The sequence below is a fragment of the Anabrus simplex genome, chromosome 10, assembly GCF_040414725.1.
Source record: "Anabrus simplex isolate iqAnaSimp1 chromosome 10, ASM4041472v1, whole genome shotgun sequence".
Lineage (NCBI taxonomy): Eukaryota > Metazoa > Arthropoda > Insecta > Orthoptera > Tettigoniidae > Anabrus > Anabrus simplex.
The window spans coordinates 108,125,213-108,148,599 of record NC_090274.1 but is presented as its reverse complement, the minus strand read 5'-3'; the positions used below and the strand labels follow the sequence as shown (position 1 = coordinate 108,148,599).

The 23,387-nt window shown below is 41.9% G+C and overlaps 1 protein-coding gene across 2 annotated transcripts in view; it reads right to left on the bottom strand.

Annotated features, from left to right (window-relative positions):
* The window catches only part of LOC136882337 (uncharacterized), a 292,794-nt gene that overhangs the window by 18,128 nt on the left and 251,279 nt on the right, over positions 1-23,387 (bottom strand). The window lies entirely within an intron of this gene.

The following is a 23,387-nucleotide window of genomic DNA, read 5'->3' as shown; positions in this document are numbered from 1 at the left end:
AGCAAAGGTAACTGTGTTTGGTGATAGCCAAGGAAGGGGAATTGCGGGAGTGATAAACAACGAGAATATAGCAGCAACCAGAGAAATATATATGGTATTAAAAGCATTTCTTATTCAGCAAGCACAGCCTTTAACAATCTACCTCCCAAATTAAAACTAATCAATAAGTTGCACAGATTTAAGAAAGAAGTACGCAGGTACTTCCTTGAACAGTATGTTGGAGAATAAATCGTTAACCACTGTGTACCTATTTTTCCACCTAAGTTTAGTTTGTTTTTCATATCTTCTTTTTTCCATGCAAAATAATGATATTATGATGTAAATTATTAATTGTAAATATTCCTTGTTATATATGTAGGCCTATGCCTTATCTGTTAAATGAAACTTAAAGCTGCCAAGCTGTGATTGTAAAGGGCAGTCCCTCCTTGAGCCACTAGCTCACTGGGACATTCTATACCCAATAAATAAATAAATAAATAAATAAATAAATAAATAAATAAATAAATAAATAAATAAATAAATAAATAAATAAATAAATAAATAAATAAATAAATAAATAAATAAATAAATAAATAAATAAATAAATAAATAAATAAATAAATAAATAAATAAATAAATAAATAAATAAATAAATAAATAAATAAATAAATAAATAAATAAATAAATAAATAAATAAATAAATAAATAAATAAATAAATAAATAAATAAATAAATAAATAAATAAATAAATAAATAAATAAATAAATAAATAAATAAATAAATAAATAAATAAATAAATAAATAAATAAATAAATAAATAAATAAATAAATAAATAAATAAATAAATAAATAAATAAATAAATAAATAAATAAATAAATAAATAAATAAATAAATAAATAAATAAATAAATAAATAAATAAATAAATAAATAAATAAATAAATAAATAAATAAATAAATAAATAAATAAATAAATAAATAAATAAATAAATAAATAAATAAATAAATACATACATACATACATACATACATACATACATACATACATACATACATACATACATACATACATACATACATACATACATACATACATACATACATAAATAAATAAATAAATAAATAAATAAATAAATAAATAAATAAATAAATAAATAAATAAATAAATAAATAAATAAATCCAGGAGCTTCTATCAGCAATGCCCTGGAAAACGTAGAAGAAGCAACCAGGAAGTTCGGGAGCGGCGATGCAGCGCTTATCATCGGTGTTACGAACGACGTATCTCACGACGATGCCAAGAATGTAAGGTCAGAACTTAAATATGCACTAGGGAAGCTGACTCACACTAATGTCTTTGTAGTGAACGTGCCCCACAGACATGATTTGAGTAGAGACTTGTGTGCGAGCATTGAAGTGAACAAATTCAATACAGATATTGTTAAAATTTGTAAACATTTTCGTAATGCTCAGGTTATTGAATGCAGTAATTTTGAGAGACACTGTTATACAAAACAAGGCCTCTATCTAAACAATTCAGGTAAACGAAAGATTGCTAATATTGTTCACGATTTTATTAATCATAAGATATGTACTTTGAAAAATGCAACTCCCTTAGGTTATAATACCCACCAGGAAAACTAGTAGAAAGCTGGCTCTGTCAACTAGAAAATGTTATGAATTTTAAGAGGCCATGTAAACCAAAACTAGCATCGGTGACTGAATCAGATCGGTCGCCAAATCAGACCATTATCATAGTTTAAAAAGTAGCCAATCTCAGGCATGTTATTCTCCTATTCATAAAATAGCAGTACATGAAACATGAGGTCAGAAATTTCCACCAGTAATGAGTGATACAAAAAGTAGTTGCTGAGAGGTAAATGGCATCCAAAAGAAGGATAGAAAGGGTAAATCTCTCAATTTATTGCAAGTGAATATCCAGTGCATTAGAAATAAGTTGTTAGAATTAGAACACTTTTGCCAAACCGAGAAAGTTGATGTGATTTGTGTATCGGAGCATTGGCTTTCTGGAAATCAAGTGGAATATTTTGTGCCCTGTAGATATACTGTTGCAAATGCAGTATATTTTGTAGTTACAAGAAAAATGAGGGAGCTGGGATTTTAGTTAGAGGGCGTTTTAAATTTGTAAAGATTGATTTAAGTCAATATTGTGTGGAATTAGAGGGAGAACTTAGTTGTGTGAAGCTGGTTGATCAGAATTTGATAATTGTTAGTTTGTATAGATCTTCAAATGCGGATGCTTATGTATTTCTTAAGAATTTTGAATTAGTAATGGAAAAATTTTGAAATTTAAGGCCAAAGTTGCTGTTTATGGGGATTTTAACATAGAGATAGCATATTCAGATGGGCAGATTCCTAGGAATTTTCTGAATTTACTAAGAACTCTAACTTGCACAAACAAGCTACCTACTCGTAATAATGCATGCTTGGATAATATTATTATCGTAAGTTTTCGAGAGATTTGTATGACCTTAGACTACTGAGCTTGATAGCTGCAGTCGCTTAAGTGCGGCCAGTATCCAGTATGGAAAATTCTAAATTCCCATGGAGGGAATTAGATATTTTTCACCAATAGAGCATGTCAAAAACATTTCAGATGTATGGCTTTTCAGGCGTTTGCTCTATTAACCAGCGTTTCGTCTTAGGTCTGACACTAGACTCGACAGAGTGGGATGTGTCAGACCCTACCCACTGACGCTGGGTGTATGCAGATGAGCGAAGCGAAGCGAAAACAAGTTATTTCATTCCCTCTCCTCAGACGAGGAGGGGCGGGCCATCAGCTCAACTAAGGAGCTCTTCGGCCGTGTAAAGGGAAGAATTTACAGAAAATAGAAAATGTAGGGGGTGTGTGTTGTACACACCAGAAGGGGAAAAGAGTGAATGAATCTGGCGTAAGGGCACCGTCACAACAAACCGGAACCCAGGGCGAAGCCCGCAAAGCATACCGCGCAGGCAAACCCTTACGAACAGCAGGGGAAGAGGGGACAATTGACTTTATCGAAAACTGATGTATCTCGGGCGCGCATTACAGAGAGTGACACCGAGCTCGATAGCTGCAGTTGCTTAAGTGCGGCCAGTATCCAGTATTCGGGAGATAGTAGGTTCGAACCCCACTGTCGGCAGCCCTGAAAATGGTTTTCCGTGGTTTCCCATTTCCACACCAGGCAAATGCTGGGGCTGTACCTTAATTAAGGCCACGGCCGCTTCCTTCCCACTCCTAGCCCTTTCCTGTCCCATCGTCGCCGTAAGACCTATCTGTGTCGGTGCGACGTAAAACAACTAGCAAACAAAAAAAAAGCAGAGAGTGACATTTATTTACAGAGATGTACAAAATCGTATTACATATATGGTGTGGGTAGAAATTGGGTGTAAGTTGGAGTGTAGTATTGTGAGAGAAGGTAGGAAAGGGAGGCGGTAATGTTGGTAAGGGAAGTGGCAAGAAGACGGAGGAGGTGTAGGGTCGGGAGGGGCGGTAGGAAGAAGTTAGGTTGTGGAGCTGGTAAGGGGACCGCTTGCGGTGGGGGCGTGGGTGGCGAGGCGGACGGCGGACTATGAGAAGAGGTAAGAGGAGGGGAACGAGCGGGGCGGGGTGGGGAGCGAGAAGGCTCCACTCTATATGTTCGCCCGCGAAATCGGACGCCGGTGGTGATGAGATGGTCGACGTCGGCTGCTGAGGAGACCTGGAGACGAAACATGAAGGTCGGGCCTCTGGAGTTAAAGATGCGTAGCGCTCGACGGACTGGGACGCCGGCGGAGGTCAGTTCAGCCAGGATGTCTTGCTCGGTGAAGGCAGGGTCCAGGCCACGGATGATACAGCTCGGTGACGAAGGCCGGTTGTGAGCTGATACAGAGTCAAAGTTTGGGGAGATGAGCCGGAAGGTTCTACTTGATGGTGGCGCCCGTGGAGATGGATTCCATGAGCGATGAGGCGTTGATTGTCTGCAGACGTCAGAAGTTGGAGGCTTCTGATAAGCTCACCTGCATCCGCACGACACACCACGCTTCTCTACAGAGCACGACGGGGGATCACGCCCGAGTATCGAACGACTACTCACGAATTCCTCACAAAGCCTTTTTTGTTCGGCCGGGGGCCTTCACAACTTTACTTTAGCACCCAGCCGACCTCAATCAGCAAAACGGCCTGACACCAAGTTGGAAGTCAGCCTTCCTGTCATGCCTAACTGCCTTATCCACAATGTTGAACTTGACTTTTCTGAAGACGATCTCCTTCACTTCTTCCGCATTAACAACTATCCAGTTTCAAATGTATCTCGGGTCCAGGAGGACTTTGTCCCAACAAGTTGTGTCCTTATACAAGTGCCCACAGAAGACGATGCCCGGCAATTGTTCCAGGACGGTTTGTATATCTCCACCTCCGGGAATCGATTGGAACCTTGTCCGCCGTACTTCGCCGATGCTTTTGAGACGCCTGCAACAACATTGCCGCAGCCATGGATACCAACTCCACGGACTTCGTCGTCATCCTACACCACCACCACTACTACAACCACCACAACTACCACAATCTCCTCCGCTTACACCTCTCCCAATGTTCCTATCATCACGACTGTTATGTGCCACCCTTCCTCCCTTCTGACGTCTTCTCTCCCCATCGGTCCCACCCCTGATCAATCCAACTCTCCGCTTACAATTGTCCAGTTACCCGCCGATGACACCGCCACTTCTCCTGCAGCAGATACGGCACGTCTACCATCGTCGCCACCACCGCCCGACTGCACCTGCGTCGTCCGTGGCGTGGCACCATTAATACCAACAGAAGACATCGCCATTGAACTCCGCCTGGCAGGATTTCCCGTTCGAAGAGCTACCCGGATTTACAACGCACCTGGACCCACGTATTTAGTGCGATTACATCTAGAAACTCCCGACGCTGCCCAACATCTTATCGCCAATGGAACACAACTTCACGGCCGACACCATCAGTTCGAACAGTCGCGCTCACCTCCCCAACGTTTGAACCGCCCCATCTCTTCACGTCCCCGGCCAGCTCCTCCATTCCATCTACCTCGTCCACATCACCGTTCTCAATATCCCCCTCCTAGCTTTTTCACCCCAACATCGCACACACCCGATCTCCTCAGTCTCTTACTCACTTCCCTAGTCAATATCTCCTCCTTATTTTACATCCTCGCCCTTCAACTTACCCCACGCACACTCACATACTAACCCTTCATATCCCCCTTCGTACTCTCCTCTAAACTTTTACTCCCTAAATACATCTCTGGTATTTACATATCCGTGCACACCTCCCCATCCCTTACTTCAATTATCCTGCTCCTCATACTATCACTCCTTCCCCAACCAGCCGAAACTCCTGGCCAGGGTGAAGGCGTAACCTTCAAGGTGGCCCGCCCCTCCCCTTCAGGGAGGGGAATGAAAACATTGAAAAGAAAAAGCTCACCTGCATACATCAAGCGTCAGTGGGTAGGGTCTGACACATCCCACTCTGACGAGTCTAGTGTCAGACCTAAGACGAAACGCTGGTTAATGGAGCAAATGCCTGAAAAGCCTTACAGCTGATATGTTTTTGACATGCTCTATTGGTGAAAAATATCTAATTCCCTCCATGGGAATTTAGAATTTTCCATTCGGAATTGCTAGGCGGGCAATAATTCCATTGTGGAGATTTATCTCCCGTATGCAGTTATCAGACTGTGCCTCATATATTGAACCCTTGAACTTACCATTCCATCGTTGGTCGGCCACAGCTGCTACAGCAGAGCAATATTGCACTCTTAAATCATGGGTCGTAGCGGGAAGAAATTCGGTCACGATCTTAACCAAACGATGGGTTTCAGAAGAGAGCCTAACTACTTAAAATGAGAAGCAAATATGTGCTTACTAACTTTTATTAAATTCGAAATGGTACGACAACATTATTATTTTAATATAAATCCTTGAGAAAAAATAAAAAAAATAAAAAAAAATTATTATTGAATGTTTCAAACGCAGTCACATTGCATAGCGTTGCTTTATTTCTCACAATATCGAAGAGTTGCTTCGGAGAAAGTAATAAATTAGTGGATAGCGAAACTGAAAACTGAAAAAGGGAAGACCTGAAAATCGGGCACCTATTACTCCAAACGAGAACTGAGAATTAATCCACACGATCCGTGGAAAATCTGACATTCAACAAGTAGAACGCCTGATTTCCTCTCAATTAAGGTTATCCACCAGTCGAATACCCTTGCGGATATGGAACACCCGCCGAATGGACCCTTAATCGAACCAAATTGTCTATCAGTTGCTTTGGATAGGTTGCGAAATATTATGGGAAAGCATGGTGTTCACTACGAGTTAACAGCATCATTCACAATTGAAATAAAATTCCACCATGTATTTGTCATATCATGACACCCTTAAGTGATAAAATAATCCCGATGCTAAATGTGCATCCCCCAAACAGCTGTTCAGAAGGAACCAATAACAACATGATCCGCGATGATCTTACGTTACATCGTTCTGAAGGAACAAAACTGCGAAATGCAGGAAACACTTATTCATCACGCATTTAGAAGAAATGCCAAACACTGAAGTTCCCTAAAAAGTGGTAAATCACTTGAAAAGTATTATTATGGAACCGATTTTCAGGTTAGAAATGGTTATGTTACGCATAATAAAATTACCAGTCCACATTGAAAAATACAACAAACTTAAGGAATTATTTCCCTTCTCAAACAATTACTACCAGTACAGATCCGTCTACTTATTGTTTGTCCCAACATACTACCTACGAAGTTAGCAGTTAATCGAACTCAACTACGTATATAAATGAAAGAACGACAAAGGTTGAAAATAAAAATAATATTACCGGCTGACGAATCGAAACCACATTCGCAACTCAAGTCTCACACTAATATATCGAGTGTCTATATGCACACTATCAAAAAGAAACGGACGTCAGAACGGCAAAACAATCAAGTCCGTAAAATAAAAATAAAATAAAATAAAATATCGAAGTTATTTAAACTCAACACGCATGGAGAATTACAGTAAAATATTTAATCACCATCAGGTCGATATCCAATGTTGGGCAACCCTCATTCGCCGATAACGGTCCCATATCCTAGGGAGCACCTCCCAGCTGTCGGGAGCTGCGCACAAGTTGGCCTCATTATTACCGATCTAACCCTCTTCATATTTCATATTTTACTGTAGATGCTACCTTCTCCCAGGTCACTTCGCAAAAAAAAGCACAAAAACATCTGAGACTTGAGTATGTACAGCTGACATCCCAGACCTATCGTCGGGCTCACTTAAAATCTGTACATCCTAACATTAATCTCTATGTACACGATACCTTCTATCGTCGAGCGTGAACTAGGACGTCTCATTATCAGTATACTCCAAGGATGACACGTGACGTCCTGAATCTATTATCGGACGAAAAATGGATCGTATTACGCTTCCCCTGGCATATCAGGCGAACTAGCAATTTCAAACAAACTGACAGTTCAGTAATAACCTGGTCAGACTAATAACACACAACGGAACAACGTCCCTTACTATTAAACGAATGGAAGTCGGAAAATGCAGTAAGTCTCTATCTCGTTACAAAACGTGTGCTCGAAAATAAAAATACGTGACGAACAATCCCCCAACTCAAACACGATCTCAGCATGTGCAATGACATTTTAGGGAAGAATATAATAGTTCCCAACACACATCTACCATTAGTGGATGTTGTACAAAATAATAATCATCACTACCGCATTGGAAAGCCTCAAATCGCCTACCGTCAATTTCAAATATTATATCTATTACTATCCAGTGAAACGAAATTCAATAAATTTACACGGTCACACAACACCAACCTAGTATTCTAAATGCTCTTTTATCCTTGAGGTCACATTATCCTACTATTAATACTGACTTTACGTAACTAGTCACTTGACTTTTACTACCAATATTTTTAATCTTTACTAGAATCGTTTTTCACTTGGAATCTTACTAGAAATTTACGGTGCCTCACACAGTAGTCGTCTCGATTTTCGGTTTGTTAGCGGAATACATTACAGCCTGCCACAATACAGCCTGTCTCACAAATCCTTCCTCGGCAAACATAGCCTGTCTCAAAACTCATTCTCCTCGCCTTATCCCAGCGGTTTTACTTAAATCCAGGCTCCCTTTCTCCTTCAGTATTCCTATCACTCTCATCTCCACATATATAAATTCTTCGCTCTCAATCCATTTTCTTATATTTCAAGATCCTTTTCACATTTCGATCCATTATAAAATACACCTCTTTATTTTACTGTTACTACAACTTTCGGACCTCGAGAATACAAGAACACACCGCGATTTTCCGTATCATCGACATACACGATGTCACAAAATTTTACTTCCCATGAATAAAACATAACTCTCTCGAATTTCACTGGAATTTTCGAAATGCCTGCGATCCTTGTAAAACGTACTTGTTAAATGTACTTTTAACATAGGAAAAATTTTATCCCGCGGTAGACATTATTATTATTATTATTATTAATATTATTATTATTATTAATTTCGACAAAAACTTCTGAATTCAAATGATATTTGAAATTAAGACATTCGCCACGAGTATTTTACCATTATCGCTTTCCTAATTTTCCCCACTTTGGACAATATCTCATAGAACATTAACACCAGATTTAAACGTCGCATTTTACAGTTTCTTGACGTGAAATTTTACAAAACTAAAATTTTCACACGCTGAACAAAATTATAACACTTCTCGCCTGATAATTACAAATATCAACCCGACACACGTCTTGAATAAAAATTGGTTGGGCAAACAAAAAAGACTAACTACAACATAATACAAAATATAGACAGACCTGCATTGACGTCATCTCCAGTATTCTGGCTACATTATTGCCAGCTGACCTCGTGCTTAGCCGCACATTGGTACAAGGAACATCTCCTCAAACATATCTATCTTACAAATACTGCCTTTTCACACGTTATTAAATGACAACACAAATCACGCACTTTCTTTCGTTATAATTTGTACAGCAAACCTCCTTCGTTCTGCAGTCAACTGCGACTGTCTCCCTTCTGCCCAGAGTCGGCTTTCAGTCACCCTAATACAACAAGTGTTCAACAGATAACGATATCAGAACTACTCTGGCTAGCTTCCCAACTCCCTTAACACATTTCCAACACACACGAGGTGGTACAATAAAAATCTGCTATGTACTTTAACAGACGCCTATGCTTTCACAGTTTGTCGGCAAAAGTTCAGAAAAATTTCTATCACCTTCCCTTTCTAACGGAAGATGTGGACCTCAGCCACGAACATGTTCTAAGTTATTTGTAGATCAATCTTATACAATTTTCTGCTGACGACGGGCGTAAGCTTCCGCTGCTTCAGAACCCAGACTGACACTGAGAAATATGCAGAGGGGGGTTTCTTTTATAGCCTTAGGAGTGACGCTACTCACACCACTAAGCTTGATTACGTAATCTGCTAATTTCGCGTCCAATAGACCTATTTTCATGAAACTTGTTCCGGAATTCCGGACAGAGTTGCGATTTATTTAGATGTTAATCCCATAATTTTACCACACTCGCAACAGGTGAAATAAATTATTTCTGCCCGGGCGTTTCGCGGGTTTTCTTCATCCATTGACCTTGGCATGTGGAGCTAGTCCACTGATCTGGCGCTGATTTGTATTTAGGCTTAACTGCATTTATATTTTACCCTGGGGGTTCTGTCTTCACGTAGGGTTTAAGAATAATTTAGATTATTTATTTCTGTATTTACTGTGTTGCCAAAATCTCTCGTTACGCAGAATTCCGTGAATTTGAAGAATCGTTGGGTACTCGAAGTCCACCGAGGTGTCACGGTATTTCACGAGCTTACCGCGGGTGAGTTCGTTCCCACGCGACAGCGAGGCTCTGGAAGTGCAACATGGCTGCTCTCTAAAATAAAAGTAGCTTGTTATTTGTAATAAATATTGAGAAAAATGAAAAAAATATTTTTCTCATCGTAGAATTATGGGTTCAATATAGGCTTCTGATAAGCTCACCTGCACACACCCAGCGTCAGTGGGTAGGGTCTGACACATCCCACTCTGACGAGTCTAGTGTCAGACCTAAGATGAAACGCTGGTGGATAGAGCATACACCCAGCGTCAGTGGGTAGGGTCTGACACATCCCACTCTGACGAGTCTAGTGTCAGACCTAAGACAAAACGCTGGTTAATAGAGCAGACGTCTGTAAAGCATTACATCTGATATGTTTTTGACATGCTCTATTGGTGAAAAATATCTACTTCCCTCCGTGGGAATTTAGAATTATCCGTTCGGAATTGCTAGGCGGGCAATAATTCCATTGTGGAAATTTATCTCCCGTATGCAGTTATCAGACTGTGCCTCATATATAGGCTTCTGATAAGCTTACCTGCATTCCCTCTTCGTAAAGCAACGTCCCACTTCGCACATCGCAAGTCCAAAATTTTTTCGGCTGGGTGGCGCTCATCTCTTCGCATCCCCAGTCGGCCCAAGAATAAACGAACGGGCAGACGCCTCGTTGGCTGTCGCCTTCCCTCACCATGCTGTTTGAATCGTGCCTCATCAAGAATGTGGACGCCGCTTGTTCCCCTTCTGACGTTCGCACTTCTTTGACTGGCTACGGAGTTGCAACCCGAGTGGTTCTCCGCCTCCAGGATGCCTCATCTGGACAACCCTCCCCAGACGTTGTGGCCTTCTTTACGCATTCGGGGACAGTGAAGGCCGTCATCGCTGCCGGCGAGATCTATCTCTTCCGTCACCTGCATAAAGCTCTTCCTCCTCCTAAACATATTTTAACACAATTGGCTGCCGATCCTAACTTCCCTATAAAACCCCCGTCTCTCTGTGTCGATCCGTCTACTACTACCGTCACTCCCTCTGTCTCTCAATCCTCGCCAACTCTTACTACCACCATCACTTCTGTCCATTTCACCCCGTCTTCTTCTACCTCAACAATTACGTGCAGTCATCCCTCTCCTATCATGTCTACGCCTTCCACCTCCTTATCTACGACCCTTACCCGTGCCCAGCTGCCCCCTACCAACGTCATGGATACCACTGTCACGGCTCCGCCGCTCTCCTATGGCAATGAAGATGATTCACCTCCAGCTAGACACCTGCTTCACATTCCGAGCTGCGTTGTCCGTGGGATTGACCCCGCCGTCACCGAACGGGAGCTACTTCAAGAGCTGCAACAGGCAGGCGTTCCCGCCCGTCGGGCGTTTCGCATCTTTAACGACGCCGGCCCGGCTTACATGATTCGACTCCAACTTGCATCCGCTGTTGATATCGACCGTCTCATCGCTACTGGCGTCCGTTTTCGACGGCGATCATATCGTGTGGAGCCTTCTCGCTCCCCACCTCGCACCGACATTCCCCCTCCTCGTACCCCTTCTACAAGCTCCTCATCCGCCCCGCCACCCATCCCCCGCCGCACACCGTCCACCTACCTGCTCCACAACAACTTTCTTTCTACCCCCTCTCCAGATCCTGGACCTACTTCGCCTATTTGCTACTTCTGTCACCAATATGACCACCACTCTATACTACCTTCTTTTGCAACATCACCCTACTCCTTCGTCCACTTTTTTTCACGTACACTCTCCCATCACCATACATATAATCTATCTATGTAGCACTTTGTAGCACGTTGCTCGAAATGCGCGCCCGGGATACGTGAACTCAAATAAACGTCCCGCTCCATCTCCTTCTGGTACTCGTAGGGGTCTGCTCGTGCGGAGTGCCTTGCGGGTCTTCCCTGGGTCCCGGCTTGTCGTGATGGTGCCCTACGCCACTTTCAATCATTGCTTCCTTTTCGGTATGTACGACACATACATCAATGTTTCCCTCCCATCTCATGTCTTAAACTCCATCTATATGGCCAAAGAGCTGCTCGTTCAGCTGACGGCCCGCCCGCCACTTTGTGGCGGCAATGAAATAACCAACTTTATGCATATTATTATGCTCACCTGTATACACCCAGCGTCAGTGGGTAGGGTCTGACACATCCCACTCTGACGAGTCTAGTGTCAGACCTAAGACGAAACGCTGGTTAATAGAGCAAACGCCTGAAAAGCCTTACAGCTGATATGTTTTTGACATGCTCTATTGGTGAAAAATATCTAATTCCCTCCATGGGAATTTAGAATTTTCCATTCGGAATTGCTAGGCGGGCAATAATTCCATTGTGGAGATGTATCTCCCGTATGCAGTTATCAGACTGTGCCTCATATATAGGCTTCTGATAAGCTCACCTGCCTGGTTTCCCTTCAAAACGACAACACTTCGCACGCTTCTCTACAGAGCACGACGGGGGATCACTCCCGAGTATCGAACGACTACTCACGAATTCCTCACAACGCCTTTTTTTGTTCGGCCGGGGGCCTTCACAACTTTACTTTAGCACCCAGCCGACCTCAATCAGCAAAACGGCCTGACACCAAGTTGGAAGTCGGCCTTCCCGTCATGCCTAACTGCCTTATCCACGATGTTGAACTTGACTTTTCTGAAGACGATCTCCTTCACTTCTTCCGCATTAACAACTATCCAGTTTCAAATGTATCTCGGGTCCAGGAGGACTTTGTCCCAACAAGTCGTGTCCTTATACAAGTACCCACAGAAGACGACGCCCGGCAATTGTTCCAGGACGGTTTGTGTATCTCCACCTCCGGGAATCGATTGGAACCTTGTCCGCCGTACTTCGCCGATGCTTTTGAGACGCCTGCAACAACATTGCCGCAGCCATGGATACCAACTCCACGGACTTCGTCGTCATCCTACACCACCACCACTACTACAACCACCACCACCACCACAATCTCCTCCGCTTACACCTCTCCCAATGTTCCTATCACCACGACTGTTATTTGCCACCCTTCCTCCCTTCTGACGTCTTCTCTTCCCATCGGTCCCACCCCTGATCAATCCAACTCTCCGCTTACAACTGTCCAGTTACCCGCCGATGACACCGCCACTTCTCCTGCAGCAGATACGGCACGTCTACCATCGTCGCCACCACCGCCCGACTGCACCTGCGTCGTCCGTGGCGTGGACCCATTAATAACAACAGAAGATATCGCCATTGAACTCCGCCTGGCAGGATTTCCCGTTCGAAGAGCTATCCGGATTTACAACGCATCTGGACCCACGTATTTAGTGAGATTACATCTAGAGACTCCCGACGCTGCCCAACATCTTATCGCCAATGGAACACAACTTCACGGCCGACACCGTCAGGTCGAACAGTCACGCTCACCTTCCCAACGTTTGAACCGCCCCACCACTTCACGTCCCCGGCCGGCTCCTCCATTCCATCTACCTCGTCCACATCGCCGTTCTTACCATCCCCCTCCTAGCTTTTTCACCCCAATATCGCATACATCCGATCTCCTCCGTCTCTTACTCACTTCCCTAGTCAATATCTCTTCCTTATTTTACATCCTCGCCCTTCAACTTACCCCACGCACACTCACATACTAACCCTTCATATCCCCCTTCGTACTCTCCTCTAAACTTTTACTCCCTAAACACATCTCCGGTATTTACATATCCGTGCACACCTCCCCATCCCTTACTTCAATTATCATCCTCCTCATACTATCGCTCCTTCACCAACCAGCCGAAACTCCTGACCAGGGTGAAGGCGTAACCTTCAAGGGGAGGGGAATGAAAAAATTGAAAAAAAAAAAAAAGCTCACCTGCATACACCCACGTCAGTGGGTAGGGTCTGACACATCCCACTCTGACGAGTCTAGTGTCAGACCTAAGACGAAACGCTGGTTAATAGAGCAAACGCCTGAAAAGCCTTACATCTGATATGTTTTTTCAGTATCCAGTATTCAGGAGATAGTGGGTTCGAACCCCACTGGTGGCAGCCCTGAAGATAGTATTGTGTGGTTTCCCATTTTCACACCAGGCAAATGCTGGGGCTGTACCTTTATTAAGGCCACAGCCGCTTCCTTTCCAGTCCTAGGCCTTTCCTGTCCCATCGTCCCCATAATACCTATCTGTGTTGGTGCGATGTAAAGACAATAGCAAAAAAAAAAAAAAAAACCCTTAGACTTGTTGGTGGGGGTTTTGCAGATCATGACCCCTTGCTTATATCATTATATCTTTACCAGCCTGACATAATTTACAATTCACAACTATGTACTTTTTTATTTCCACCTTGTCGATACATTAGTTGCTTAAAGCAACTTAGTGGTTAAAAGTGGTACATGTTTCGTATATTATTAACATCTTCAGCCACATAACACTGTTTAGATGAAAAATTCATATATTGACAAAGTATCAATGCTTTGAGAGAAAATGTCCTTAAAATAAATAACATTAAAAACAATATTATATAATATTCATTGTTATAGATTTTTAAGTAACGTGGACTTACTCATTTTTCAATAATATAAATAAATGAAAACTAAAAACAGTATTTATTTAATGTTGCCATTGATGCTTTCAAGGCCCTTACTTATAGACATGATACTGTATAGGCCTTTGGGCTTATGCCGTGTCAAGAAAATAAGGTGAAATTATTTATGTTTCGCAGAGAACTGTGCTCTGTGTCATCAGAAGAAAATCGACTATCCACGAGAAAGGCTTCTCAAACAATGAGCTTTTCAAATTAAGACGTTATAATAGAAGCGGAAATGGTATGTTCTTTTGTCACCAGATGGCTCCCCAAACATGGCACAGCGCTAACGTTCGAAGCGGAAGCTGACCGAACCATCAGAATCAGTCTAAGAGGGTCACATAACATGTGTACGTAACATTGACATTGGCAGGTGTATGACATTGACACAAGCCTGGAATGAAACATCTGGCGATGAGGAACGTACGAGTTTGGAAAACACCGAGACGAAATAACAATAGTGAAGGGACAGGGAAGGGAACTGCCTACGTAAATCCTTAATGGCTGGCAACCGGGTATTACTTAATTGATAGCCAGTGTCCCTGTTGAAATTGTTAGGATTTCTACGTATTTTCACAGCTTCCCGTATAATTCTGATATTTATTGACCATTGCTTAAAGATATTTATGACACAGAAGTGCCCTGTTGCTGATGCCAATCATACTTTTCTGAATTTGACTCACTTTTTAGCAACTCATCAATGTTTTAATCATAATCATATAATACCTGCCAAGATATTTAAAATTGTATTGCAGCAATAATATTGATTTAACAGATTCTACTTTCAGTCTATTTCTTTCATCTGTCCGTTAGCTGCTTCTGTGGATCAGTTGGTAGAGTGTCGGCCACCGGATCCCAAGATAGCGGGTTCAAACCCGGCAGAGGTAGTCGGATTTTTGAAGGGCGGAAAAAAGTACGTGACACTCCATGTCGTACGATGTGGGCATGTAAAAGATCTCTGGTGACACATTTGGTGTTTACCCGACAAAATTCATTAAATCTCAGCCATAGACGCCCAAGAGAGTTTCGTCGAAATTGACGAGCAGACAGCCAGATGGCGTCAAATGAAATGTTATTCCACTGAAGCTCAACTTGTAAGATTCCAGCAAGATATAGCAGATATAATTGATTCTGGAGGTCAAATGGACTGTATCGCGATTGACCTGTCTAAAGCATTTGATAGGGTGGATCATGGAAGACTACTGGCAAAAATGAGTGCAATTGGACTAGACAAAAGAGTGACTGAATGGGTTGCTATATTTCTAGAAAATAGATCTCAGAGAATTAGAGTAGGTGAAGCTTTATCTGACCCTGTAATAATTAAGAGGGGAATTCCTCAAGGCAGTATTATCGGACCTTTATGTTTTCTTATATATATAAATGATATGAGTAAAGGAGTGGAATCGGAGGTAAGGCTTTTTGCGGATGATGTTATTCTGTATAGAGTAATAAATAATTTACAAGATTCTGAGCAACTGCAACGTGACCTCGATAATGTTGTGAGATGGACAGCAGGCAATGGTATGTTGATAAACGGTGTTAAAAGTCAGGTTGTGAGTTTCACAAATAGAAAAAGTCCTCTCAGTTTTAATTACTGCGTTGATGAGGTGAAAGTTCCTGTTGGGGATCATTGTAAGTATCTAGGTGTTAATATAAGGAAAGACCTTCATTGGGGTAATCACATAAATGGGATTGAAAATAAAGGGTACAGATCTCTGCACATGGTTATGAGGGTGTTTAGGGGCTGTAGTAAGGATGTAAAGGAGAGGGCATATAAGTCTCTGGTAAGACCCCAACTAGAGTATGATTCCAGTGTATGGGACCCTTACCAGGATTACCTGATTCAAGAACTGGAAAAAATCCAAAGAAAAGCAGCTCGATTTGTTCGGGATGATTTCCGACAAAAGAGTAGTGTTACAAAAATGTTGCAATGTTTGGGTTGGGAAGAATTGAGAGAAAGAAGAAGAGCTGCTCGACTAAGTGGTATGTACCGAGTTGTCAGCGGAGAGATGGCGTGGAATGACATTAGTAGACAAATAAGTTTGAGTGGCATTTATAAAAGTAGGAAAGATCACAATATGAAGATAAAGAGGACAAACTGGGGCAAATATTCATTTATAGGAAGGGGAGTTAGGGATTGGAATAAGTTACCAAGGGAGATGTTCAATAAATTTCCAATTTCTTTGAAATCATTTAGGAAAAGTCTAGGAAAACAACAGATAGGGAATCTGCCACCTGGGCGACTGCCCTAAATGCAGATCAGTATTGATTGATTGATTGATTGATTGATTTAATCAGAAGGAGTGCGTTGGTTACAAAACCGTCAGATGTCCCAGCATGTACCAGCCATAGTCCCTTGCATCCGTTTGACTTTGTGTGTCCAACATTCACCGAAGTTTCATCCAGCCATACGATGTCCCTAAAATTTTTGCCCAGAATTTTCTTTAAAATTTCACATTATTTGGAAACAATGTCACCTGTTTCGAGTAAAGCGAACCTTCCATTAATTTGCCTGTACTCAAAACCAATTGTGTATAATAATCTCTGCAGAGATACTCTTCGTTCACGAAATAACTTGGTGCGTTTCAGAGAGGAAAGCAGTAGCGGCTCGTGACAACATCTCTAGAGGGTTCACAAAAACATTCTTTTTCATGTCTCAAATCTATATATATAAAATAAGAGTTTTGTCTGTACATTGCTCAGAATTTGAAAAGAATGGTATTTCTGTATCGGTCATGTCCACAGTAACAAGAAAATGCATTTTTTACTTTTCCGTACTTTCTGTCTGTCTGTCTGTCTGTCTGTCTGTCTGTCTGTCTGTCTGTCTGTCTGTCTATCTGTCTGTATGTATGTACACGCATCACGAGAAAACGGCTGAAGAGAATTTTATGAAAATCGGAATGTAAAGTCGGGTGATGAGCCGCTACAATCTAGGCTATAAATTATTTTAATCACGCTGAGTGAAATGGTAGTTTAGGGGAAGGTCTGAAATTTAATTCTCAAATATTTATGTTATTAGTGGTCGTGTCTTAATGAAAATCGCTAGACAAAGATGGAAAATAAGTCGCTACAATATAGGCTATACACGCTGAGAAAAATGGTAGTTTAGGGGAAGGCCTAAAATTTAATTGTCAAATATTTATTTTATTAGTGGTCGTATCTTCACGAAAATTGGTATGCGAAGTCGGGGAATAGATCGCTATAATCTAGGCTATCAATAATGTTATTCGCACTGAGTGAAATGGTAGTTTAGGGGGAGGCCTGAAACGTAATCTATATATATATATAAAATGAGTTTTGTCTGTACGTAGCTCAGAATTTGAAAATAATGGTATTTCTTTATCGGTCATGTCCACAGTAATAAGAAAATGCATTTTTTTTACTTTTTCGCAATTTCTGTCTGTCTGTCTGTCTGTCTGTCTGTATGTATGTACATGCATCACGAAAAATCGGCTGAAGAGAATTTTATGAAAATTGGAATGAAAAGTCGGGTGATGAACCGCTACAATCTAGGCTATAAATTATTTTAATCACGCTGAGTGAAATGGTAGTTTAGGGGAAGGCCTGAAATTTAATTCTAAAATATTTATGTTATTAGTGGTCGTGTCTTAATGAAAATCGCTAGACAAAGATGGAAAATAAGTTGCTACAATATAGGCTATACACACTGAGAAAAACGGTAGTTTAGGGGAAGGCCTAAAATTTAATTGTCAAATATTTATTTTATTAGTGGTCGTATCTTCACGAAAATTGGTATGCAAAGTCGGGGAATAGGTCGTTATAATCTAGGCTATCAATAATGTTATTCGCACTGAGTGAAATGGTAGTTTAGGGGAAGGCCTGAAATGTAATCTATATATAAAATAAGTGTTTTGCCTGTACATTGCTCAGAATTTGAAATGAATGGTATTTCTGTATCTGTCATGTCCACAGTAACAATGAAATGCATTTTTTACTTTTCCGTAATGTCTGTCTGTCTGTCTGTCTGTCTGTCTGTCTGTCTGTCTGTCTGTCTGTCTGTCTGTCTGTCTGATTGTACACGCATCAATAGAAAACGGCTGAAGAGAATTTAATGAAAATCGGTATGTAATGTCGGGTGATGCACCACTACAAGCTCGGCTATAAATTATTTTATTCACGTTGAGTGAAATGGTAGTTTAGGGGAAAGCCTGAAATGTAATTCTCAAATAAGTTATTTATGTTATTAGTGGTCGTATCGATAAATATATATATATAATAAGAGTTTTGTCCACAGTGACAAAGAAATGCATTTTTTACTTTCCCGTAGTTTCTTTCTGTCTGTCTGCCTGTCTGTCTGTCTGTCTGTATGTATGTATGTATGTATGTATGTATGTATGTATGTATGTATGTATGCATGTATGTACACGCATCACGATAAAACGGCTGAAGAGTATTTAATGAAAATCGGTATGTAATGACGGGTGATGAACCACTGCAATCTAGGCTACAAATTATTTTATTCACGCTGAGTGAAATGGTAGTTTAGGGGAAGGTCTGAAATGTAATTCTCAAATAAGTTATTTATGTTATTAGTGGTCGTATCGATAAATTCTACATAACTAACCTAACTTTAGTAGTAGTAGTAGTTATGTAAGAAGTTATTAAATTTCCTATCACTTGTGTCTTATACATTGTTACCGTACCTCATATCATCGGAGATATTCATGAATTTGGATTTTTGTTACTAAATCCATATCAGCGCCGAGTCACGAGAAAATGGGTGAACAGAATTTAGTGAAAATCGGTATGTAAAGTCTGAGAATAAGGAATTACAGTCTACGATATAAATAATTTTGTAAGACACCCTAATATCACAGAGTCGAAAGAAGACCTGCAATATAGAAAACTCAAAAACTTTATCAACAATAACACTACAGTGACCATTGTTTGTTGTGATGTGCTTTTTGTCTTCTCTTTCCTCTCATCCCAGATAGATAGGATTACTGCAGCGTACCGAGGTTTTTTTAAAAAATTGCTTGACGTCGCACCGACACAGGTAGGACTTATGGCGACGATGGGATAGGAAATGAATAGTGGTGTGAAGGAAGCGGCCTTGGCTTTAAAGTACAGCCTGGTGTGACTGGTGTGAAAATGGGAAACCACGGAATACCATCTTTTTTCTTTTTGCTTAACGTCGCACCGACACAGATATGTCTTATGCGACGATGGGATAGGAAAGGTCTAGGAAGTGGAAGGAAGCGGCCGTAGCTTTAATTAAGGTACAGTCCCGGCATTTGCCTGGTGTGAAAATGGGAAACCACGGAGAACCATCGTCAGGGCTGCCGACAGTGGAGCTCGAACCCACCATCTCCCGAATACCATATTCAGGGTTGCCGGCAGTGGGGTTCGAATCCACTATCTCCCGGATGCAATCTCACAGCTGCGTGCCCCTAACCACACGGCCAACTCGCTTGGTCGTACCGACTGTAACAGCCTGCCTGTATATTGGTGGGAAGTAGCTGGGGTGTAAGATAACTTTCTTCTTTAGCATGCCATTCCTCTGGTTCATATATTTTCTGATATATGGTTCATACATTTTCTGATATATCTGGTACGTAACACACTGGTTCATCATAGTATTCGAGCTATACAATCCCTACTCTGAGCCACTGATTGGAATGAGTAGTGTGCATATTTAACGGAGTAATGACAGAGGAGTGTTCACGGCAGTCTGCGACCTGGTTATTCCAGCTCGTGAACTTTGGACTGTTAGATCGGCACCGTAGTACTGTTCGTTGAAAGTGTGCGGTTTTTCATTTGATCGAGTATTTTATATGATAACATTGCTTTCACTCGCTACATTCCTACTGACGTTTTTGTAATGACCTATGTTGAATTCAGTTTGGAAAACCACCAAATCAGTCTTTCTGAGAATCCCGTAGCGAAGCACGGGTACATCAGCTAGTCAGCAATAAAGTAACATAGGTACATAAATCACTTCACTAAAAGTTCCTTGTACGGTTCCTTTTTCACAAATTATATGGTAGAACCCGTGTAGTCTGCCTCTGTGGTGTAGTGGTTAGTGAGATTAGCTGCCACCCCCGGAGGACCGGGTTCAATTCCCGGCTCTGCCATGAAATTTGAAAAGTGGTACGAGGACTGGAACGGGGTCTACTGAGCCTCGGGAGGTCACCTGAGTAGAGGTGGGTTCGATTCCCACCTCAGCCATTCTGAAAGTGGTTTTCCGTGGTTTCCCCACTTCTCCTCCACGTAAATGCCGGGATGGCACCTAACTTAAGGCCACGGCCGCTTCCTTCCCTCTTCCTTGTCTATCCCTTCCAATCTTCCCATCCCCCATCTAGGCCTCTGTTCAGCATAGCAGGTGAGGTCGCCTGGGCGAGGTACTGGCCTCCTCCCCAGTTGTATCTCCGACCCAGAGTCTGAAGCTCCTGAGTCCAAGGGAAAACCAACCCTGGAGGGTAAACAGATTAAGAATGAAAGAAAAAAGAACCCCTGTAACCGAGTATACATTTTATACTAGACTAATCTGTTAGTGTAGAACAAAAGTACAATTCATAATAACTTTACTACCCTGCGAATATTGAAGGATGCGAGCACTGTTCTTGGTTTTTAAATAGCACGAAGTTCACGTGGGTGTTAGTGTAGAACGAAACCAAACCCCATGGCCTGCCAAGCCACCGCTGGTCAGTCGTGGCCGTCATTCTTGGGTTTCTAGACCGGGGCCGCAATTTCACCTTCAGTTAGCTCCTCAATTTTAATCACGTTGGATGAGTGGACCTTGGATCAGCCCTCAAATCTAGGTCAAAACCCCTGACCTGGCCGGGAATCGAACCCGGCTAAGAGACAGGCGCGCTACTCCCACATCACGGGGCCGGCTGCGTTAGTGTAGAACAAAAGTAAAATTCATGATAACTTTACTGCACTGCGAACACTGAAGGATGCGAGTACTATTCTTGGATTTTAAATAGCACGAAGTTCACCTGGGCATGACGGGAAGCATAGAAATAATGTGTACCGCATTTACCGGTCGATTTTTTAAAATAATTGTTTCCGAATTGACCCCAATAGTCTCCACATTATCTCGGTTAATCAGGGTTCTACTGTACTGTTAATTATTCTCGTCTTGGAAATTATAGACAACACTAGCATAGGGAATTCAATACTCGCGTTTTTGTGTGCAGGAGAATTTTCATGTTCATTTATTTTTGCACTCATATGAGCAAGGTCTGTGCACCCAGCTAAATTCCATATACTTTTTTCTTTGTTGAACAATAAACAGGGCAAAAAAAACCCGCACTCCTAGACCTACATCCACAGAGCCACTTGCGTGTTTCGTGCACTTCTCTCTTAAACTTACGCCTATACTCGCGTTTGTCAGTTTTTGTAACGTTTTCGATAATCAAATCCGGTTTGTCCGCTCCAAGCCCTTTAATTTCTAACTTATCCTGATAGGTTAATATTTCTTTCTTAATATGCTTACCCTCCAGGGTTGGTTTTTCCCTCGGACTCAGAGGGATCCCACCTCTACCGCCTCAAGGGCAGTGTCCTGGAGCGTGAGACATTAGATCGGGGTTACAACTGGGGAGGATGACTAGTGCCTCGCCCAGGCGGCCTCACCTGATATGCTGAATAGAGGCCTTGGCGGGGGATGGGAAGATTGGAAGGGATAGACAAGGAAGACGGAAGGAAGCGTCCGTGGACTTAAGTTAGGTACCATCCCGGTATTTGCCTTGAGGAGAAGTGGGAAGCCACGGAAAACCACTTCGAGGATGGCTGAGGTGGGAATCGAACCCACCTCTACTCAGTTGACCTCCCGAGGCTGAGTGAACCCCGTTCCAGCCCTCGTACCACACTTCAAATTTCATGGCAGAGCCGGGAATCGAACGCGGGCCTCTGGGGGTGGCAGCTAATCACACTAACCACTAGGGCCTACACCACAGAGGCAGACGGTTAATATTTCGCTGGCTAAAATTACCTGAACTGAATTCATTTCCTCTTACACATAAATACCATGGTTACAAACCATACAAACAGAGAAGCAAAACACAACACTCAAATAAATTTCACTTGAAAAGATTCTCCAATCACAAGGTAAAGCAAACTTCTTCCCGCGATTGCGAACACTTGTTCACAAAGAACTAGAAAATGCCTATTCAGAATTACTAGCGAAATCTGCCGGTAATATAATGCAATAGCAGCTCTTGCGAGGGTGTGGCTAACCGTAATAGGGGAGGTGGCGGACCCTTGTGGTCAACTGTAATACTGCCACTGGTTTGAGGATTGCTCAAGACGGCAAGGCACGTATCTTACCGTGCTCCTCGCTAATGGGAATATAAGTGCATAAACCATGACGTCATCTGCTTGCGCATGCGTATAGTCTTCAGCACAATAACGCATTATCCAGTGTGCTCGCTGCAATGTCAGGCAAAACGAACAACTGTCGGTGTAACGGAGCTTCGATATAAGTCGAATGCTTTCGATCGATTGTGTAAATCAGGTCGAAAGAAGGAAAGTTTTAAATTACCCATGAATTCGTAAAGTTGTATTAAAACTGGGTGTTTACGTGCTTATGTGTTCCTAAGAGCCCACCGCCACTGGAGGAAAGCAATTTCTTAACAGTGGGACGCTCTCGCCTAATATAATAATCATAAACACGTCAACGAATAGCATCCTCCTGGAATGAATCAATGCTCGTAATTAGTTACCTTGGCTCGTAATATTCGTGCAACTAGGCCTAGTTTTGTTAGGGATCAATGTTCCCTCATACTGAGGACTCTTTGGAAGAGTCATTTACTCTGTGGTGTTATGTAAAGTCTGCGGAATCTGTGAGGTGTGTCTTGGCTTTGTCCCAGACTCCCAGTCACGCTCTGTGTGTATCAGTTGGAAGTCAGTCGTAGCACAGACGTTCAAGATGTATTGAATTGTGTGGACTTGTACAATTACACAGTATGTCCTCTGATGTTGAATAAAGCAGTATTGTAAC